The following is a 23802-nucleotide window of genomic DNA, read 5'->3' as shown; positions in this document are numbered from 1 at the left end:
ACGCACGCACACCTCCTTTTCCAGATCCAGACCAACCCAAACACCTCCCTACATGACATCCTCATCTACAGGCCACCTGGACCCCGACCCCAGTTCTGCGAACACATCGCCAACCCCGTCACCCCCAAGCACTCACCACCTCTGACTGCATCCTATTCTGCGACCCCATTTTCCACCTTGATACCCTTGATGACCCCAACACCTCAAACATGCTGGACAACCTCACAAATCTCGGCCTCAACCAACTCTCAATGTCCCCACCCAACGGACACATTCTCAACCCAGGTTTCTCAGCAGGGGACAACATCACCATCTCCCACACCTCTGAATACCATTAGCCAGACCACAAGTGCATCCACTTTACCTAAGCAAAGAACACCACACGCCACCACACCCCCTGCAGACACTGGGGCAAAGTCACAGAGCACAGCTCACCAACGTTGTAAACCACTTCCTCCCACCGGACGCAATTGGCATACTGGTCCTTCCATGTAAGTCCCTATTATATGGTACCTAGGTACCCAGGGCATTGGTGTTCCAGGGAATCCCTATGGGCTGCAGCAGTCATTCTGCCACCCACAGGGAGCCCATGCAAAGGGTTCGGCAGGCCTGCCATTGCAGCCTGCATGAAATGGGTGCATGCACTCGTTTTCACTACAGGTCACTACACCAGGTCACTATAAGTCACCCTTATGGTAGGACCTCTCAGTCCAGAGGGCAGGGTGCAGGTACTTGTGTGTGAGGGCACCCCTTGCTCTAGCAGAGGTGCTCCCACAAACTCCAGATCCATTTTCCTGGACTTTGTGAGTGCTGGATGCCATTTTCCGCGTGTACTGGACATAGGTCACTACTTATGTCCAGCTACATAAAGTTAACTCCGAACCTAGGCATGTTTGGTATCAAATACGTCAGAACCATACCCCAATACTGTTGCAAGTATTGGAAGTATGATTCCATGCACTCTGGGGGATCCTTAAAGGACCGCCAGCATTGCTTCAACCAGTCTTACAGGGTTTTCCGGGCAGCCTAGCTGCTGCCACCCCTCAGACAGGTTTCTACCCTCCTGCTGCTTGATCTGATCAAGCCCGGGAAGGCAGAACAAAGGATTGCCTTTGGGAGAGGGAGGTAACACCCTCTCCCTTTGGAAATAGGTGTGACTGGCTTGGGATGAGTAGCCTCCCCAAGCCACTGGCTGGCTTTGAAGGGCACATTTGGTGCCTTTCGTGCATAAACCAGTCCATGCCGGTTCAGGGACCCCTAGTCCCTGCTCTGGCACGAAACTGGACAATGGAAAAGGGTGTGACCACTCCCCTGTCCATCACCACCCCAGGGGTGGTGCCAAGAGCTCCTTCAGAGGGTCCCTGGATTCTGCCAACTTGTTTCCAAGGTTCGCAGGGAACTCTGTGAACATTTGAGTGGCCAGGTCAGGCAGGTGACTTCAGAGCCCCTCCTGATAGGTGCTTACCTGGTTAGGTGACATTCAGGGCTATTTAGGGTCTCTCTCTTGGGTGGGTCTTCAGATTCAGCTTGCAAGATTCCAGCAGGACTCCTGCAACCTCTGCTTCGACTTCTGGCCACTGGAACCGTGATGGGACCTTCCAGAAACCGACAAACGCCGCTACAACAAAGAAGACTCTTCTGCAACTGTGTTTCCACGTCTCCTACCAGCTTTGCAACATTTCCCCGGCTGTGCATCCTCAGAAGACTGCAACTCTTCAGCCTGCACAAGAAGAAGAAAGAATCTCCCATGGAGTGAAGGAGTCACTTCCCTGCAACCACAGGAACATACAGCAAGCAAAGACCGGCCGCGTAGATCTCCTCTCATTTTGAGCTGTGTGGATCCTGCTTCACCAGTGGTGGTCCAGAGTAGTCCTCTTGGTCCTCTCTGCCAGCTTTCTAACTTTGGTGGAGGTAAGCCTTTGCTTTCCCAGGCAGGATAGTACCCCATGCACCACGTCTCTTGCAGCTGCCAAGACTTGTTTGCATCTCCTCCAAGGGATCTTCAGGTGACGTGTAGCTCCAGCCCCCAGCACTCCATCCTGCAAAGCACAGCCTCCTCCATGATTCACCTGCGGTGTGGGATCCTCTTTTGTAGTGATGGATTGGCTTCTTCTGTGACTCCTGTGCCCCCGTCCTGTGGATGCTGCCTCTGCTCATGTGGACTCACCATCGTCACCCTCCTGGGTTGAGTCCTCCGGGGCCTTGCCGGTACCCGGCAGCACCTCTTTTCCACTAACCGAGAGTTTGCCTTTGTCAAGCCTTGTTTGCGGAATTCCTAAACCGACACCTGTCTACAATCTTCCTTCCAACATGAGACTTCATCTGCATCCATCAGGAACTCTTCTCCAGCTCGAGGGCTGCATTGCTGACCTGTTCTTTATCACCGTCAACCAACTTCTGCATCCACAGCTGGGTGGGTAGTAGCCTCTCCTCCTGGACTCCACTGTGACTCTTAAACTTGGTCCCCTCTCTCCACAGGTATTCTTTCTTCTTGAATCCACCGCCGTTTTTTTTGCAGTCTTGTCTGGGTGTCTTCTTTTTCTTCTTTTCATCCTTTTGGGTGGTTTGGGGAAAATCCAGTGTTTTACTCCTGCATTCCTGGTCACTAGAGGGTACTGTGTTACTTACCTCTGTAGTTTTCTAGTTCTCTCAGTTGCCCTCTACACATTTTCTTATCTAGGTGGGAGTACCTTGTTGCATTTAATTTTCTTAGTGTATAGTTTGTGCTCCCCGTAGGGTCACGATTGGTTCTTGCTATTTGCACCATTTTCTAACCTGTTTTATGCCTGTTTCTGATTACTAGTGTATATATTTAGTGTATTAATTACCTCCTAAGGGTGGGTTACCAGTCTAGTATTTTGTGGTGATTTGTCCCAAAGATAAAGTATCTTTATTTTTGTACAACTGAGTGTTCTCTTTCATGTGTGTAAGTGCTGTGTGACTACAGTGGTATTGCATGAGCTTTGCATGTCTCCTAGATAAGCCTTGGCTCCTAGATACTGCCTACACTTCACTAAGAGGGGATACCTGGACCTGGTATAAGGTGTAAGTACCTTGAGTACCCAACACACACCAGGCCACCTTCCTACATTGGTGGCAGTGGTGGGATAAGCACTTGTAATTGCCTTACCACTCTGTCACTTGGTACTTTCCACATTAAAGACCACTTACTAGCCAGGGATATACATATACACCTAGTTTCAAGACATAGGTCCTAATTATGACAATGGCGTTAAATGCGGCTTACAGCCACGGCAACAGCCGCCAAAAGTCCGTCGCCACGGCTAACATCTGTCTGCCATAATATGACCACAGCTGGATTTCCGCCACAAGAAGGATGGAAATCCGGCTGTGGCCATGCTGGAGGACGGTGTTAAGGTGGCGCTGGTACCACCAGCAGCGCCACGCGTGTAGACCACCTCCAGCCCTATTATGAAAAAGAATACGGCCTGATGGTGTTCTGCTGGCGGGCGCTGCTGGCGGCAGCAGAGCCCTGTCCCATCCCCTGCCGGAAGACCCCCTGTATGCAGGGAAGTCGGGTTTCTGACAGGAGAGAGGGGTGGGGGGTGTTGTGTGTGTACATGAATGTGTGAGTTTGTGTGTGAATGCAAATGTGTGTGTAGTGTTGTTTGCGTGTGTTCATGTGTGAGAATGCATGTATGAATGGAAATGTTGTTGCATGTCTGCGTGCCAGTGTGAATGTATGTACGGATGTGTGCGTGAATGAATGGATGCATGCATGTGTGAATGCGTGTATGCCTGTGTGATTGAGTGTATGAATGTGCGGTGTGTGCTTTCAAGTGTGCGGGTATGGGGGGTGGGATTGGAAGGGGGAGCGTGGATGGGGAGGGTGGGGGTTGCCTGGGGAGTGTTGTGGGGGGTGGGTGAGCCTCCTACCAGTGACAGGTAAGGAATTCCCTGTCACTGGTAGGGCCTACCGCCATGGGTTTAGTGGCGTTACAAACGCCACGAAAACCATGGCAGTAGGCAGGATCAAAATGCTGCAGGCAATACAGTAGTGGCCACCAGGTTGGAGATTTTTATCTCCAGCCTGGCGGCTGCTACCACCATGAAAGTCGGTGTGGTATATTGAAGGGTTGGCTTCAGCCAACTCGCCAATGTCATAATGTGATGGTATGTACCGCCAGCCTTTTGGCGGTACTACCGCCACATTTACACCGACTGTCGTCATAATGACCCCCATAGTCTCTAGGGTTCGGGTAAGAGAGAGGTCTAGGCATAGCCCTTGCTCCAAACTTCTGTAAGAGAGACTAGAAGTTAGGGAAGTTAGGCACACCCTAACCACTCTGACAAGTCTTCAGTACCTAGCATATATCAGAACATGGGTTCTCACTATGAGGACCTCACCTTTCAGGAACTGAGGGAAGTGTGTAAGAGTAAGAAACTGTAGACAGGGAGGAACCCTAATAAGAGTCTGCTCTTAGGACATCTCCTCCAGGATGACCAGGATCAAGCTGGGAGCCAGGAGGAGAGGGCGGAAGAGGTAGACTCTAACCCCCAGTATTAGTAAGAGAGGATCTAGATGCTGAGGAGGGTCAAGAGGGTCCATCAGAGGATCACATTGTCTCTAGTAAGCCCCCTAGTGTAACTGGGAGCACTACAGTTCGTGCCAACGGTGGCCTTGTTGTTAGGCCTCCCTTTGTACCCAGAGGACTAGTTCATCACTCACCTCTTTTACTGCATAAACAGGTGGTAAGGGATTAGGATCTAACCTAATATTCAATTCCTGTTGATGACCCCCCCCCCCACAAAAAGGGATCACCTTTGGCCGCGACATAGATCTTGCCATGGGTTACTCTATCAACAAACTGTATGTCAGCTAAAAGAATTGCCAAACAATTCAATTTTGTGACCAGTATAGCCCCCTGGATGTACATCTAGAGGTAATAATTTCTCCTCACTCCAGTGTGTCCCACATTCAGACTTAGACACAACAGTGACAGATATACCATCCACCAAAATATAAATCCTACTGGATATAATGGTATTGATTTTTCTGTAGATGGGATATCTGCCACCGTTGTGACAGAGTAACCCGTCCGCCAAACTCTAAATCAGGCCCTTACTGATTATGCTGCAGCAAGCACACAAATTCACCATAACTTCCACATTTTTATTATTAATATCAAACCTACATTTGGCAAAACTATTGACTCCACCACCTCTAACACAGAGTATATCTTTAGGATTTAGACCATCACCATCAATATCATCCTCTTCTACACAATTAATGTTAATTTCAGATTTGCTTCTGCAAACTCTTCCAAAATGTCCCTTCTTCCTGCAAAGATGGCAAACTTCTCTATAGCAGAACATCCCTTTTAAATTGCTGAGATACCTACTACCACACCTATAACAAGTTGAATATTTTTTCCTGTTAAATACATCTTTTTTCCTTTCTCATTAACTCCAGCACAAGATTCTGAAGTTTTCAAATCTCCACTATGTTCCTGCTACTCCCTATGATCTTCTGTACAAATTTCTCTGATTGCTCAATAATCTCGGCAACACTCACAGCTGCATTAAGCATTGTATCAGCTCCCACCCAAATTCTTTCTTACAGCTTTTCACTTAGTCTTCATCATGACCTGATCTTTATGTTATTGTTTCAAATCCACAAGTTGACGCCAGCACTCTAAAAGCTGACACATACTCCTCAATGCTCTCATCCCCTTTTTGTGCTCGTGAGTAGAATTTAAATCTCTCCATTACTGTATTTAGGTTTTTTCCATATCTATTACTAAGTTGTTTAACAGCATACTCAAACACATTAACATTTCCTGGATCTTCCAATGGTGGTAACAACTTGAATTCTTTGAGCCCAACCCTACCCAAAGTATGTTTCAAAAGAGAAAGCTTCCTTTGGGGTTGGACACTCATCTCCTTCCAAGACATCTACCTAAGCCACAAATACAGGATACCAGAGTTCCCAATCCATTGGTGGTGCACCAATACTGGCCATATCAGCAACACACCCAAAGCAATCAAGGAGCAAGAAAAAACCACAAAAAACCCAACAAATTATAAAGTTTAGTATCCACGACCCAAAAAGAGTGGAAATATTACAGAATGTACTTTCTTTTACGCATGCCAATACCACCACATTTGCAACCCCTTGAATACCAGAGCACAGATCCTGCAACTGTCAGTAATCAAGTGTGAAGATCACCATATGATGCCCGTTTAAGACATACGTTAAGTACCAATTTACATGTACAAAATGTTCAAAGGATGTGTGAATCACTGTAATTTCCGCACTTTTTGCTATAGCTTCCCCGAAGTGCTGTCACCAAACCAGTAGGAGCAAAATCTGAAGAAATAGGCTTTGTGTACTGTTGCCGATTTGCCTACATTCATGACACCTAAATGCTGCATGTACGCTATGTAGAGATGATAATCTTCCCAAACACTTAAGATGGCCACCACGTACGCTGTGTGTGCATTGCTTCTGTAGCCGGTAGTGCTTTAATGAAGGAAAGAAATCTTTTAAAAATCGTCGCCAACAGTTTTACTGTAGTGTCAGAGGCTGGTTGGGCTTACACGGTAAACGGCTTGTGCGTGCCACTTGCCTTCACTTGTATGCACTCGTGCCTTGATTTTGTGCACTCTCCGTGACCTGGGCTGCAGTGGTCCGCCTCCACCAATGCGCTCTTCGCCTTGATTTAAATATGGTTTCCAGGGGGTATGGCCTGACAGGCAATGGAGTAGAAGTGGTGTGCTCAAGCTTGTCTGCCTGACGAAGGCCCAAGAGCAAAGTATCCTGACTTTCAAAGCCAGCGAAACATATAGTGGCTGGGACTCCCCCCACAATGTCGGGAAAGCCATTGCTGTCATGAAAAGACCGAAGCTGAAGGTGTTCAGGGAACTGTTGAGGAGCCTGCAAGGCACACCGAGCAGGCAAGATGGCAACCGCTGCTGGCGGAGCTGATCATTGTGAGGTGGTGAGGCAGGCATAAAATGAAGAAGACGGAACTCGTGGTGCAGAGAAGATGCCAGAATGTGCTGTACCGCTGAACACGAGGATCAAGAAGCTGCCATCTGAACAGACTGACAGACTGACGAGGGCCAAAGAGATGAAGGGAGGATTCACCTGAGTGTACATGTGGTACACAGCTAAAGCAGAAGACTGCACATGGCTGGCCATTTGAGCAAAGGACCCCCCCAGCTCAAAGAGTGAGCCAGATCGGACTGTGACCGGGCCAGTCACACACAGACAAAGTACCAGGGAAGCCCAGGACAGCGACTGGAGGAGGTGAGCGGAATTGGCATAATGCTGTCAGCAGTGCAAGATAAGACCAGTAAGGTGCACAGTCTGCAGTGCGAGGGCTAGAATCGGCAGTGTGATGGGGGGATGAACTCATTGGTTCCAGCCACTAGCCCTGACACATAGTAGAGCATATACCAGGAAAATGAAAGTGGAGCCCACATAAGATGTAGATAATAACCTGCTTCCATAACATAGAGAGGGTTGCTGGGACTTGACAAATGGTAGAGGCTCTTCCCTTGGGGATGAGATCAATCCTGTGCTGAAATAGGGACACATAGATCCTCATTCCGAGTCTGGTGGCCTTAAGACTGCCAGATTCGCGGTGGCGGTTGGACCACCGTGGTTGTGGCAACCCGACCACCACATTATGACCGTGACGGAGCCGCCATGGTCCAAAAGCCGACACCGCCAGGTTGCTGCCAGTTGACAGCCTGGAGGTCTCGGCAGTTGTATTCTGCCAGGGTGGTGCTGCATGCAGTGCCACCCTGGGGTTTATGACGCCCCAATTCGCCAGCCTTTTCATGGCAGTTTGACCGCCATGGAAAGACTGGAAGGATGGGGGAATTAGGGGCCCCCATGGACAGCCCCGTCGCACGTTCCACTGCCAGAATTATGGACAGTAGAAAGCACAATGGGTGCTGCTGCACCCGCCACACCATCACATTGCCACCGGCTCAATTATGAGCGGTGTCAATGTTAAGGTCCTGTTCACAGCATTTCCGACCGTCGGCCCTGCGGTGAACTCGTAATAGGGCCAGTGGTGTTCTGGCCGCACTGGCGGTCAGGTGGCGGTATGAGTTTAATGAGAGCCATAGTGTGGCAACAAACACTGAAGGCTAAGACTTCAAGTCCTGTTAACCCCTACAGGAGGGAAAACTGCAGATGACAGAGGGGCAACAGAGGAGGGGAGTCATACCACAATCTGTGGAGCCGCTGGGCAACATGACTGGGCAGCTAAAGAGAAAGAGTGTCCACAGGGCAGGATTGAGCTAAGCTACTCAGATAGGAACAAGATATTAACTGAAGCTTGGCTGAACCCCGAGGAGGGGAAACTGTGGAGTTTTATTATTACTGCTTGAATCCCTGGGGTGGTGGGTTCTAGATATGAGTTGATCCAGCAACCCCCCACCTTCTGAACTGGTACCTCTGTACCACGTCTGAACAGAGGGGCCCACAGAGCGACCACTGGTGGGAAAACTGTGCTAAACTAAAGTGGGGGACATCAGAAGCAAGAGTCTAGACCATTGAGGGAGGTTGATTAGAACAGACGGTTGAAAGTACGTCCCTCGCTACACACACAGTGACTATGCTGGAGGCCATTAGGGATACAAGGATGTCCCTGGAATCACAGATTACTGCTGTGGGAGTGAAGTGGACCTCCTGAGAGATGATCATAAAAAATATCTGTTACTGATCAAGTTAAGGAAACAGAAAAACAACTGTGTGCCTCCCTGCTGTGTGTGAAGGACCTTACCTTGAAATGCAATGACATGGAGAAAGAGGCACACTGTTAGAAATGGCCCTCTCTCTATAGGGTCACCACTAAACCTTTTGCCTTTCTTCTCCTACTTTTTGCTGGATTTTTGCTTGTTACCATTAGGATTCTGTGCACCTCAATACTGCTAACCAGTGCTAAAGTGCTGGTGATCTCTCCCTAAAACATGGCTTGATTGGCATATACCTGATTGTCATATCTGATTTATGTGTAAGTCCTTTTTAGAGTGGTGTAATATATACCTAAGGCTTATAAATTATGGAGCATATTTAAGAGCCCCTAGTGCCACCGGAGCGCCACTTTTCGTGACGCTCTGGTGGCGCAATGCCCTGTACCGTATTTACTAGGTGACTTTAAGCCACTTTTTGTGGCTTAATGCCACCTTGTAAATACGGCACCTTCACACGCAGCCCTTTGCGTGAAAGGGGTGTGCATTGGGTGTTGCTGTAGGCGTGCCACAGCAACACCTATTTCATTTTGATGCTGTCTGCAGCACACACAGAAGTGCCAAATTGCCATTAGTGATTGTTTATGTGAAGGAAGGGGCACCTTCCACACATAAACAATCAACCCCCTCAACGCAGACATCCTTGCATGGTGGTGCAAGGATGCCTGCGTTGGCGTTAGGAAGCTCAATTTAGCACCAGCGCAGAGGGAAAAACAGGGGTGCACCGTATTCTAATAAATACAGCGCATCCAGCATTTCTAAAGTGACGCAGCGCGGCACTGGCAATTTTGGCGCAGCACTGCGCTGCACCGTTTTTTTGTAAATCTGGCCCTAAATGCTACAAGTGGGCCTGCAGCACTTATTGTGCCACCCACTTAAGTAGCACCTTAACATTTTTCCCAGGCCTGCCATTGTAGCTTGTAGGCAGTGTCCCACTGCAATGCCGACTTGGCATTTGAAACCCCTTGCTAAGCCTTAAACTCCGCTTTTATTACATATAATTCCCCCCCTAAGGTAGGCCCTAGGTAGCCCAAAGGGCAGGGTGCTGTGTAATTAAAAGGTAAAGCATGTACTTTTTAGGTTTACAAGTCCTAGTAGTGAAAAAGTCCCACATTTGTTTTTTCACTTCTGTGAGGCCTACCCCTCCCATAGGATAGCATTTGTGATTCCTTATTATATTTAATAAGCTGTAATTCCTAAACCAGAGGTAGTAGATATGTTGTGTTTGGTATCTATGAACCTGTAATGATAGCCCCTCTTTAATGGTAAAATTGGATTTATCATTACACGTTTGAAAATGCCACTGTTAGAAAGTTGGCATTTTCCTGCCCTTAACCCCCGGTGCCTGCAGCCTGCCATAGGTCACATGACTGGCTTTAACTGACAGTTGAGACTTTGTGAATTCACCCAAGACAGTCACACAATAGTGGGATTAGCAGAGCCTGAAAGAGCCATAAACTGACTTGATGGGGGGGAGAGGTGCTAAGCACAGTCTCACTTGTTGCTGCATAGGCTGGGCTCTTCCACCACGCAATAGGTTTGCAGCTAGCTGGAGACAGGGCAGGGAATGCAGGAAATTCCTGAAAATTCAGGGAACCTGTCTGGAGACATCCCTCAACTTCTAGGAGCAGGGCACCAGTGTGTAAAAATAGGGCTCTCAGACCTGCTCCTCAGTTCTGTACTGGACCTGCGGAAGGACTCTCAGCGGATTGCCTGCTTCTGTGACCTGATGCACACTCTGCCAGACTGCTGCTGTACTTGGAAGGACTGGAGCCTGCTTGGAACTTTCAGAGGCCAGCCATACACTAGAGCCCTGCATCACCACCTGCAGCCAAGACTTTAGAAGTGTCTCCAAGGACTAGTTTAGCTGGTCTCTTGCTCTAAGCCGCAGGGGCATAACAGGCTCCCAGCATCTTAAACCTGCACCTGGACCCAGCCTGAGTGAGTCTTGAACCCCCAAGCGGTCCCCATCCATTCCTTGACCCTTGGTTTTGGTGCTAAAGATGCCCAGGTGGCCATTTTCTAAAACTTAGGACTTCCTATTTTAAACCATATACTTTAAGACTTGTCCTACTAATTGGATGTTGCATAAATTATTAAAATTGTCTCTATTTTTATAAATTGGTTTGGGATTTTTATTGCGTTTTGTTTTCACTGTGTTGTTTTTTTTTATGTACATCATAAATACTTAACACGTTGCCTCTAAGTTTAGCCTGACTGCTTTTTGTGGTTCACCCTGCAGGGGACTGTGGCTGTTGCTTGACCAGGGCTCACACCCCAGTCAACCAACAACCCAATTTCTCAGACACACAACTGAACTTTAGGGACTGGGATGTTATTCTACAGGCAGCCCAGAACCATGGGCCATGGAAAAAAGACAGTAGGGCGGTGAACCTATACCCAGACCACACCAACTTTGTTCAAAGACTAAGGGCAACATAGGTTTCAGTCAAGAAGATAATGCACCGGCTCGACATCTAGTATGCACTGCTGTTCCCAGCAAAGCTTAAGACTGTATATGGTGGTAAAAATCACTTCAGGATATCAGCACAGGAGGCGTGGTCATGGCTGAAGAAGCAGAGTCTCTGGACGGGCCCACCGCAAGAAGAGAGGAGGGACGGTGGTTGGCACTTGGCATCCAAGAAACATCACTGCAACAAGAGAAGTGTTCTCCCCAATGGAAGAGCAAGTGAAGGCGGCCCAGGAACAGACAGTACAGGAGATTAAACAAAGCAGCGATATCCTCTGCAGCAACAGACACAGCTCCCTTGCACCTGAGGTAGAGGGCAGCGACTCGGAGCAGACGGGGACAGAACAAGAAACTGAAGAGAAACGCCTGCCACATGTCACACCTATGAAATTGGATCATTTGGTATAGAAGAGTCCTGAATGACAATACATGGCAGTAAGACACTACCTAACTCTCTGACCATGGGACTCCATAGGGCAGGAGAGCTTTTTGAACAAACAGGCTGTTGCTAAACAGATGCCATCTAAGTGGCAGCCATGCATAGGTAGTCACTGTTTGCGCCCCAGCGATGGAAGCACCACAATGTTTAGAACTGTTATGGTTTGGTATATATGCATACCGTGAGTTGGAGGGGTGGTCAGTTACAGAATCACCACATGGTAAAGTAGGGTGAGGGTTAGTTCCAAGGGTAATTTGCAACACTCTGATAGACCATAAGGAGAGACACATAGACCACAAACCTGCAGGTGTCAGGCCCACTCATGGAGATGAGAATAATCACCCACCATGACCAACACCCAGTCACCAATGCTGTTGACGTGGAATGTCAGTAGCTTAGGAAACAAAGTGAAAAGGGATCTAGGGCCAGATGTACGAAAAAAGCAATTTGCGACTTGCAAATTGCGAGTCCCTGCGACTCGCAATTTGCAACTCGCAAATTGCTATGCAGTACGGTGTCTCAGACACCGACTGCAACTTGCAATGGGGTCGCAATGACCCACCTCATGAATATTCATGAGGTGGGTCGCAAATTGCGGCCCCATTGCGAGTATAGGCACTCGCAAACATGGAGGCCTGCTGTCGTCAGCAGACCTCCATGTTTGCGACCTGCTTTTCAATAAAGCAGGTTTTTTTTTTTTAAAGTGTAGCCCGTTTTCCCTTGGACCACTCCCTGCCCTGAAAAATTAATATCTGGTCCAGTCACAAAGGGGAAGGGGTCCCATGGGGACCCCTTCCCGTTTGCGACTGGGTTACCATCCACTTCAAGTGGCCGCAAATGGAATTGCATACCAGTGCGAGTCGCTAATAGGAAGGGAACACCCCTTCCTATTAGCGAGTCTGAAATGCATTTTGCGAGTCGGATCCGACTCGCAAAATGCATTTCTGCATAGCAAACCCACGTTTGCGAGTCGCAAACGGCGATTTTCGCCGTTTGCGACTCGCAAACGGGTTGCTACATCTGGCCCCTAGTCCTCAAGACTCTAGGCACACATAAACCAGACGTCACTTTTCTACAGGAAATGCATCTCCTAGATGGGCATCACTGCAGCATGGAAAAGGGCAAATATAGAGTGGTAGAATACGTTCAGTATACCTCTAGCTCAAAGGCTGAGATGACCCTCCTCAGAAAGACTTTACCATTTCATATATTTCGCACCTAGAAAGACACCCAGGGCTGCTACCTGGAAATACTGGGGGAGTATGACAGCAAAAGCATATTGTTGATAAATGTATATGCCCCACGAGGATTACAATTGGTAACACTCCAGAAACTGGGGACCACACTGATGGAAGACCCCCCGGCACTTTTGGTGGTAGGTGGGGACCTTAATCTTGTTTTGGACATGCGCTTAAATAGGTACAGTGTGAAAACAAAGGGGGAGGCCACCACAAAGAAACTAGAGAGTTTTGTACAGGCCCTCTGGCTATGTGATATATGGTGGTCACTCCACAGTACCGAGAGAGGGTACTCTTTTTACTCCAGGGCCCATGACATGCACTAATGACTAGATTACTTTTTTACGTTGGCCCCCTCACTTTGGAGGTTTAGCGAGGCAGAATACATGGCCAGGGGGATCAGTCATCACTCGCCATTCTGAGTGAAATTCTCCATTTCAATGGAGAAACTAAGGGGGGAATGGCGTATGGAGATGTTAAGACTCTCCAATGCCCAGGAAATTAAGAGTTTGGACAAAACCACAAAGCACTACTTTGATGAGAACAAAGGCATGGTACAGAGCCCTGTGTCACTTTGTGAGGCATATAACGCAAGGATTCGAGGGGCCATTATGACCGGTGAAATTGGGGAAAGGAGGGAAAGACGCCGCAGACAAGCTAAACTGGAAGAGGAACTTGTACAAGTAGAGTGACCTCTCCTGCGCACAGCAACAAACGTGAGATGGACTTAAAGAGGGCTGGGTTTCAGTCTATTGCCAGCATTGAGACCAAAACGATGTACCTGGCGAAATGGAAAAGACTTTATGAACCTGGTAATAAGAGGGGTAAAATGTTGGAGTGGATAGGGAGTAAGGAGAGGCAGAGTGTGGCGATCGCGGAGCTGAAGGCTACAAATGGGGGAGTAGTGACTGAAAGTTGAGGAATAGCGGAAGAATTTGTGTCTTATTTAGAGACATTCTGTGATGTTCAAACACACACCTCAGAAGAAGAGGTACTGAAATTCATAGCAGACTGTCCCATGAAAAGACTTGGGAAGCAACAAACTCAAAAACTCGAGGCTGATATTACAGTCAAGGAAGTAGTTTTAGTGATGGGTCAGATGCAATCAGGCAAAGAGCCGGCCCGAACCAGTTCCCGATCAAGTTGTTTTGCAGGCTATTCAGATGAATGGCCACATGCATGCTGCCTTTGTGGTGGCGTTTAAGGAAGTTAGGCTGTCACAAGATTTGAGGTGGGCAACAGTTGTGCTTATTCCTAAGGTTGGCAAGTCCAGAAAGGGATGTGCATTGTACCGACCAATTTCGTTATTGAACACAGATGGTCCTGGCCAAGGTTCTGGCTACTCGACTGAGAGAAGCAGTGTCTGATTTGGTGCACCCAAACCAGAATGGGTTTATACCCGGTCTTTTGACCTGATTAAATCTAAGACAACTGTACAATAATTTGGCAGTAGCAGTGGCATCACTTGATGTAAATAAAGCCTTATAATCTGTGGCATGGCCATACCTTTTTGGGGCCTTAGGCAAAATGAGAGTTGGGCTGAACTTTATCAGATGGGTCAAGCTACACTATGACAGGCCGATGGCCAGAGTGAAAGTACATTTTCACACCTCCTGGATATTCAGGATATAGAAGGGCACCCGTTAGGGATGCCCTCTCTCACAAATGCTGTTTGTGCTGGCTATAGAGGCACTAGCAGAGTGGGTCCCTATGGACGCACAGATCTGGGGATGGCTGGGAGGTAATGCTTGGGATGAACACATATCCTTATATGCAACAATATCCTGCTATACCCGGCCAATGATGCCCTGACACTGGCCTGCCTGAAAGGCATCTTCTGTATTTTCAGTAGTTACTCCGGCTTCGCCATTAATTGGGATAAGTCCTTACTATTACCGATAGGGGACTGGGAGATGGAGGAACCACTAGCACTGCCATTGAGAGTGAAGATCAAAAGCTTTAAATACCTTAGACTCTGGAGCACTAGGACTCCAAACCCCCACTATGAGGCATACCTAAGCTCCATACTAAAACGACTGGAACTGGATATAAAACAGTGGAAGTCGCTGTCGTTACTGGGTAAAGTGGCGCTGTTTAACACAGTGGCCCTCCCCAGACAGTTATATATCCTCCAGAACAGTACTTACAAAATACCTGAAGCCCTGTTTACTAGGGTAGATGCACTGGTGAGGAGGCCACTATGAGTGGTGGGGGGACAACCCTGTATAGCCATGAGGGTTCTACAAAGATCTATATTTGACAGTGGTATTACCTTGCCATGCATCAGAAAATACTACGAGGCAACTCAAGTGAATTTGGTTTATATCTGGGCATATGCGGAGTGGGAGGACCCGGCCTACAGACAGGACAGAATGAATGGGAAAGAGGGACAGACGTTTCCTACACAGCCTATACGGAGGTAGGTTGTATCTGGGGCATGCCCGGCCACTGTGATGGTGGTGGACATTTGTAAGAGACTGACCAGGGAAATGGGATGGAAAGATAGACTGACCCCAAAAACACCATTATGGGATGGTACACGCCTGCGTCCGGTGGCAGCCCTACGAGGTTTTCGGGGATGGGACAATATCGGCCTCTCCACACTAGGGGATGTGGGGGACGTGAATGGGACTGTGCCATTTGCCTTTTTGAGAACAGAATATTACATGCTGGTGTCGCAGTGGTTCAGATATGGGCAGCTGAGCAATGCCCTTTGACTATGTGTGTCCCTAGAGGAGGAATCACAGGAAGATGCCCCACTGGAAAGTAGACTAATGGATGGGAGCATAGATGAGAAACTAATCTTGTTTACATATGGCACAGTCATGCGCAACACCCCGCCACCTATGCTGCACTTGCTTGGTAGATGGAAACAGGACATCAGGGAACTTAACGAGGGGGACTGGGTAGAAGCGCTGGGGTTTCTGGTGGAGATGGCCATTAAGACTAATTTTCTCCTTACACAGCTTAAAGTTTTACACAGATCATACTATACACGCACAATGCTCATTAAGCTAGGCAGAGTGGAGGATGTACGGTGCCTCTGTGGTTGCTGATTGGAGGGCACATTTTCTCACAAACTGTGGAGATGTCCCTACCTACAGGACTTCTGGGAGTCGGAGAGAAGATCTCTGGAAGAGGCAATGGGGCAGTCATTGGAGCTACCTCCTAAATTAGCACTTCTTGGGGTATGGGTTTTGTGTAGCCATTTTAGCTATAGTTTTATACACGTTATTTAAGCAAACTAGGCTTCCCGCTGTGCACTTTAACCTAGATATGTGTTATTTTAGCTTTGTTATTATTTTAACAGTAGCCACATTTGTGGTCTTGTTTTATTTTCTCTATCTAGCTGTTCTTTGCCTAGATCAGCACTACGTTCTTAAACAAGACATTTCTTTCACTCTGTACTTTTCTCAAGGCAGCAGGAAGATAGGTTTCCTGCAAAAGTGGTACGCTCTGTCTCCAATGTTCACAGAAACATACACACTCTTTCTTGGAACATCAGTTGTTTTATAATAAAAACCATACTTTGACCCATGTACGTTAGAGGGAGATTACATTCAGATGACCATGACTGTATGCTGATTGTTTTGCTGCAGCTGCTTATATAGACTGAAGGCCTCTTGCTCAGGTATGAGGGATGATGTCTTCCCAGGGGGGAACCTGAAGGGCAGAATTAGAGCTTAACATGCTGTGCTCTAACATAGCTTAGGTAGGAACTATCCTTAAAAACCTTCGTGACAATATGGTAGTGTTATTCTTGTGTTTTACTCTCCTTGTCACAATTTTAATCCTATTGTGCTTCATCGTCCTAGTTATTGCAATACATGCCTTATTATCTAAGATGCAGTTGCTTCAATAAAACCTTATTGAACTATACTCTGCCTCTGATTTTCCTTGCATATGTGAGACTAATGTAACTGAGAGAAACGGATGAGATCTGAGTGACCACAATTCCCTTGAGGAGTTATTTATATCATGCGCCCGGTTGCCCTAATCATCTCTGCTCTTGGGTGGAGATGAGGCACTGCTAGTTAGTCAGAACAAACCCGGATTAGGCCGGCAGTTGTCACATGGTGCGGCATCGGAATCAGTCCTTTGCAGTACAGGTGATTCTGCCACCCAAATCCAGTAGTCTCATTAGGATAATGAGAACCTACACGACATGGGGACCAACTAATCTATCCTGATCCCAGAAGATACTAGTGAACCGGGGATGTATTGTAGCAAAGTGAGATGTTGCATATAGGTGGGGCTCTGGGTCCCTCCCACGCGTACAACACTGTAAGTTGATGGAAACGAGCGGTTTATAAGGGATGAGTCTGCTTGAGGAAATCTGAAAAAATCTGGGATGGTTGGGGAGTGGTAACAAATGGAGAATATGGGTAAATCAGATGCATCCATCACTAGTATTCCACGAGTTAAAACTCATGCCTGCAGGCAGGATTTCCACACTCTTGAGACATGGCAATAGAGTAGGGGACCCACGATGTGGGGAATGATGGGTGATATAAGACTTTAGTTTTGTGACTTTATTGCGGCCAATTTGGGGCATGGTGATGATCAATGATTTAGGTTGGTTAAGTTACTGTGCAGCATTTATGTTGTATGTATAAAACGATAAACATACTTAAAAAAAATATGCTCTCCATCTCCAGAAATGCGATTGTTCTCCTCCACTGGCGTCCACTCAACCACTGCCACACTATATGGCTTCAGTAACAACCTGCTCAGTGTGTGTCCATCTGCTCCTGTTCCCAGTCGTCACCAGCATTTAATAATGCACAAGTCCACTTCTTAAGGTAAGCACTTATTATATGCAGGAGCAGATGTGACAACTAGACAGAGATTGCCAGTTCTCTCTGTCTTCCCCAACCATCTTGCTCCAAATTCCCCAACACTCTGCTCCACAATTCCCCCCCTCCAATTTCAAGGCCTTGTGTACTACGTTCTATGAAGAACACAACAAGTAGCTCCTGGAAACAGAAACTTCTGAAACATTTGTAAAAGTTTGGGAAATGTTTTGGGATATTTGGTATATGAGACAGACAGCAGGGAATTGAATTAATTCCAGACCGAACTATGGCAAAGTGCTCTTTTTGAGCCTGCCACAAATATTTTGAAACAACAAGGTGATAGATAGAATGCTTAAAGTATTCTCAGCCACTGACAGTCACTTGGAATACCTTCCAATCCATCATGTTTCATCCACCATGACTTTCTAGACAAAGGCATGCCTTATGCAACCCAATACTGACCCTGCACCTTATGAGAACAGTCTGTCCCAAACGTCCAGACAAGGCCCTCTCCAGAAGGGCCCACAAGCAACCCCAGACCTGTTTTGACCTACCTAGGTCACATCACTGAGGAACAGCTTGAGTCCTATGGCAGTGAGAACTAGACCTACGTCTGGGCATACCCAACACACTTTAGGTGTCAGCAAGGACATGATGACGGATAGAATGCTTGAATTAAGCAATTACTCAGGCCATATTCCAGTCCATTGTTTTTCACCCTCCATTCCATTCTAGACAGAGGCCTGGCATATGCAAATCAGTACCAAACCTGCTCCTTATGGGGACAGTTTATCCTGAACTACCAGAAGGGACCACAGGCAACTCCATGCCGCTTTTGATCTTTTTAGGTCTCATCAGTGAGGTATAGCTTGAACCCGATGGCCCGCTGAACACGATACCTAGGTCTGCGCTTACCAAATTGTGATCGCTTTTTGTGAACACATATTTAGTATACATAACTCTGTGAGTATAATCTTTCTAGTGGATCATAAATTGAAGACAACATTGAAATATCCAATAATCACACATTTCTTGAACCCCATAGTCTGGGTGCCCCTGTGCCATATATAATGGAGGTTCATTATGCTAATGATAAGAAACACATAGCTTTAGTTGGGATGCATGGAAGACAGAATGAATCTTCTATGTATGAGGCAACTTCAGCTAAAAACCCATGAGTGATCTGATGAGTTGTAACAAGTGGGCCAAAAAATGTTGCTGAAGAACAGAAACAACAAGAAGGCTATTGTACTTTCTCCTGAAGAGCAAAAAGAGAAGAATTTGATATTTGTAGGACTATTGCTTTTCTTGACCTTAGAAAGGGATAAACTTTCAGAAATAAGTTGCCTCTTATTCTATAACTGATTCCAATAATTAGCTGCTGCAGGAACCAAATGCTTAATACGAGGAGTAGTAGGAAAAAACTTTTGGATGAAATGCTTGCATACGAAAAGATGATAAAATCCTAGTTGCTCCAAAAGTTGCATCATTGTAAAAAAATCTGCAAATGGTAAACAGAATGGCCAATTATCTTGAGTTGCATTAGAGTAGCATTGTAGCTATTTTTCCAGATTTTGATTGTTGGCTCTGTTTCCCAATTGACTAGGGGTGATTCAGATGAGTTTGTTCAGTTTCAAACACCTTACACAGACCTATGAAAAAGTGAAAGATTTTGAGTACCTCTGTCAGAAACGATAGCATGAGACAATCTATGATGGTAAAACATATCTGTGTAAAACTTGAGAGAGGGAGGGAAGAGGGAAATGGAGGTTATGACTCACCCTCCTCATATGCAGTGCCACAATCAAAAGAGAGTCAACCTCAAGCCATCTAGGGTGGGCTCAGTAGATACAGGTGAAAAAACTTTTTCTTAAAGGAACTCCTACTCACAATGTTAGCCAGTGACATGTTTCTTCATCGAGTTCTCCCTGATACTCTGAGTGTCGGAGAGTGCTGCCACCTATTTCCTTATATGCGAACACTTTTTAAGGAAAAAGGGTGTTGCATCTTTATGAGGTAATCTGTGATAACCTCTGTTAGAAGAGGGTCCAACTATTTAGTGGATACCTAGCGCCCCATGGGGATCTTCAGAGGGTAGTGTACCCAGTAGTCACACAGTCACCACGGATCTCCATTCGGCCTAAGACCTATTCACCTCCTCCAGAGCCTGCGTGTGCCTCTTCTACGAAAGGTTATTACAGTAGTTTACAGTATATGTGTGTGGCAGGGTATAAATTGTTAAATAAATAACCAGTCACTCTTTCCCAAAAGGGTATGAGTAGGGAGATACTGATCCTGATGAAAACCACTGGATAGTGGTACATGGCAGAAACTAGTTGTTCAAACTTATGGGCCGAGGAGTGATAGTACCTCCAACTAGCCCAGCAGAAGCACCCTATCAGTTGATTCCCCAGATTTCTACTGCAGCTCCCTAAGTGTTCTAATGAGCATCTAGAGCGGTAACATTCTTTGTTTATTACAAAAGTGTGGCACTCCTGAATGGCATCATGATGAAATCAAAGCTGTAAAACTGAAAGTACTTCCTACAGAGGATACTGCAGTAAATGAAAAAAATTAGAGGTTTCCTTTTATCTTCCTCTTGACCAGATCCAAGACTTCCGTTGAGTTGCATGATGTGGAGTCTCCTGCCGGGCCGCTAGCAGCTTTAGGAACCGCTCGCTCAAAGCCTTTGGCGTAATTGCCTGGCAGTTGGAGCACAAACTTGAAGTCATGGTTGCGCTCCAGGCACCATAGGTACACAAGGTGTGGGTACGTCACTGGGATGGTGCAGTGACAAGCACCACAGGGTTTAAAACCTGTCTTCCTTGATGACATTTCCTGGACACACCAGGATGATATCCTCAAAAAACGTTGACAAAAAGTCCCAAAAAGGTCTCTCAAAAACTGACGTAGGGTTAGCACTTCGCTCGGTTCAGTGCAGGCTGGTGCAGAAAGAAAAGAAAAAGTCAGTGTACCGAGGTGGTGCCTACATAAGTGCAGCGGATGTCACTTCCGATGCACCTACCGCATGCAGGGGTATTGCTGATGAAAAATCTTCCGGATCCAGTCTGACGCCTGTGAAGAATTCAAAGGTAAGGAATCTGCGACTATAAGTCTCTATCAGATGTTATAGTTAGTACTCAAGAAAGCTAAAACCAATGCTCAAATATCTACCTCATCCATTTCAGTAAAACATTCTGACATGGAGAGTGAAACATGGACTTCCAATACGAGCAGCAGTCTGTCAGTTAACTCTTTTTTGATCAACTGCAGCTTCACCATAGAGTTCTAATGACAACTAGAGTGCTGACATTTTGTATTCAAGACAAAAGTGAGGCACTCCTGAACGCTATTTTGTTGGAATAGGAGCGACTGAATTTAATACCTTTCCTAAGCAGCAGGCTGGAGTAATAAGCATTGAGGTGTTATTGCAAATATGAAACCATAAATACATGAGGGAAGATATGGGTTTTTAGTAATTAGAGGAATGATGTATTTTTTAATGCAGGGGACGTCTTCATTATACTGTCGTCCCCTTTCCTTATCGGTTTACTCAAAGTACCCATCTTCTCAGTTGCTTAACAGCTCCCTAATTTCAAAATAGTAAAGGTTTTGGTAGACCATCTTTGGGTGCAGCAGTGGTTGGGCACCCGCAGAGGGATGCCCATGGAGTATTGATGTCAGTCCCAGTGGCCAACTCCTGCTCAGCATGGCCAGAGGCTGTGCGCAGTGGGGGTTGGCTATCTGCTGAGAGATGGGTATAGGGCATGGCCTTAAGGCCCTGCAGTCAACCCCACACACAGCATGGGTTGGTTTCCAAAAGGCACAGAGCCCGACCGTGAGGCCAGGTTCTGCAGCCACCCCCTCAATGCACAGCCTATGGCTATTTGCAGAGAGCTGGGTGCTGAGCTAATTTAGAATATCATTAAAAAACTGAAATTCAATTTAAAAAACAAAGGTTAAGGTGGCATTATATTTAGTTACTTAGTCTGAATAATAAAAAGTACAAACATCACTGACATACCTCAGTTGTAATTTAGTCAATTAACTATAACGGATGCCCCATTATGCACTGCCTATGTAGGACTTCACATATTACATCACTCATGACATGTTAAAATCTATGACATTGATGACATCACTCATTAGATTTAAAGAACAATGTTATTCTAATTACTAAAGAGTACCATGGTCCCCAAGGCAACACTTGAGATTATAAACAGTGTATGATGGGGGCACAAGTTATAGTTAATTGATTAAACTACAACTGCAGTATTACTGTTTTTTGTTTAACCTTAGTTCTTCTCTCATTTTAACACCTACCTTTATTGTCATTTTAACCTTTTTTATTTTTTTAGGGAATCAATATTTTATGTGTTTTGCACTGAGGAAAATACTGACATATGTTCAAGAATAACACGCATTTCCAATGCAATGTGTCTCGCATTTGCTCGGGTTAGGGCTATTAGCGTTGTAAAGCCATTACCAGACTTTTCTTGCCACTTAAGTTGAAAATGAAAAGTAAAACAGTTTCACATAAGCGAGCTTATTCAAAGCGCCACGGCCACTATGAGCATCAGCATGAAGAGACACACAAAAGGAAGAAGTTCGCTCGTACTCAAACTTATAGGCAAAAGTGCAATTAGCCATGTAACAGGGGCGATAGCCAAGGCTGTAACAAAACCTCCCCAAGGAGGGACAAACGTAAACCATTTACCAATGTCATCAAATGATTTTTGAAGGGGCAAGCCCACGAACGAGTGGTAGTGATGGGCGTGAGGTGGGCGTTGTTAAAAGCCCAGGTACATACCAACAGGTCGGAAAAGCACTGCTTGCACGCTGCTATGCTCAACCTAAAAAGAAACAATGCAAACCAACAAAAATAATGTGTGTTTATAAAGTAAAGATGCCACCAAATTAGCACATTTTTGTTGAAAATCCAAAACAAGTGCTTATGGTGGGTCAGGGAAGATCTGGTACTTTCAGGTCTTATCCCATGATCTATGGTATGAAACAGCTGGGCCTTGTGAATGTAAACAAAAGGCTCCTAATAAACCCAGATGTCCCCACGCTCAGGCTTGTTTGCAATAACGCAGCATATGACCCCGACTCTTCAGTTAACAGTACACACTGCCAATACATTTGTTAGCATGTGTAAATAAAATGACATTTTAAACACAACATTTAAAACATGCTTTTACTTTACACAATACATTATCATTATAAAACAAATCTTTTATCAAACGAAACGCTTCGGGAAGCGTTTGTAGCACTTTGGAAACTTAGGCCCATATTTATACTTTTTTAGTGCCGCATTTGCATCATTTTTTGACGCAAAAGCGGCGCAAACTTACAAAATACAATTGTATTTTGTAAGTTTGCGCAGCTTTTGCGTCAAAAAGCAGCGCAAATGCAGTGCTAAAAAAGTATAAATATGGTTCTTATTTGGTTATTTTTCTAAAGAGCAGACAGGCTTGCCAAAGATAACACGCAGATGCACTACATTAGCAATAGAAATAAATATTTTTTTAAACGCTTCAGGAAGCTTGTGTGCTTTAGAAAACGAACTAAGTTTCCAAATCGCGTACACACACATCAGGAAGCCTTTGAAAAAACATTTGTTTTCTACTGATAATGTGGTGTGTGCACATCTAAGTGTCTTTTTACATTTTTTTTAAAAAGCATTGCACTTGATATTTTGTTTTATGTATTTGTCATCCAATTTCACAAGGCAATTTACTGAAGCCTCTATTCTGCGGGGAGGGGTATCTGACCATGTCGCTATAGAAGTAAACCTCGATCTACAACTGCCACTTCGGGGCCTGGCACCTGAATGTGTTCTGGTATAAAAGAATCCAAGGATCACCATTGGCTGTGCGCCTATGTACATCAATTCTTAAATGATAATGAAGGGTCAGTATCCTCAAGACTAGTGCTCCTGGAAACCGGAGAGGCCTTTGTCAGAGGGGAATTGATGAGGGTCAAAGTTCCACATAAGCGAGCTGACGGACACCATCAGCAAACACACAAAGGGAAATAAAAGTTTGCTTGCAGTGAAACCTATCAGCAAAAGTGCCATTATCCATGTAACCGGCAAAAGTGCAATTATCTATGTAACTGGCAAAAGTG

The sequence above is a fragment of the Pleurodeles waltl genome, chromosome 8 (genome assembly GCF_031143425.1).
Source record: "Pleurodeles waltl isolate 20211129_DDA chromosome 8, aPleWal1.hap1.20221129, whole genome shotgun sequence".
NCBI classification, from domain to species: Eukaryota; Metazoa; Chordata; class Amphibia; order Caudata; family Salamandridae; genus Pleurodeles; species Pleurodeles waltl.
Note: the sequence above shows the minus strand (reverse complement) of the source record.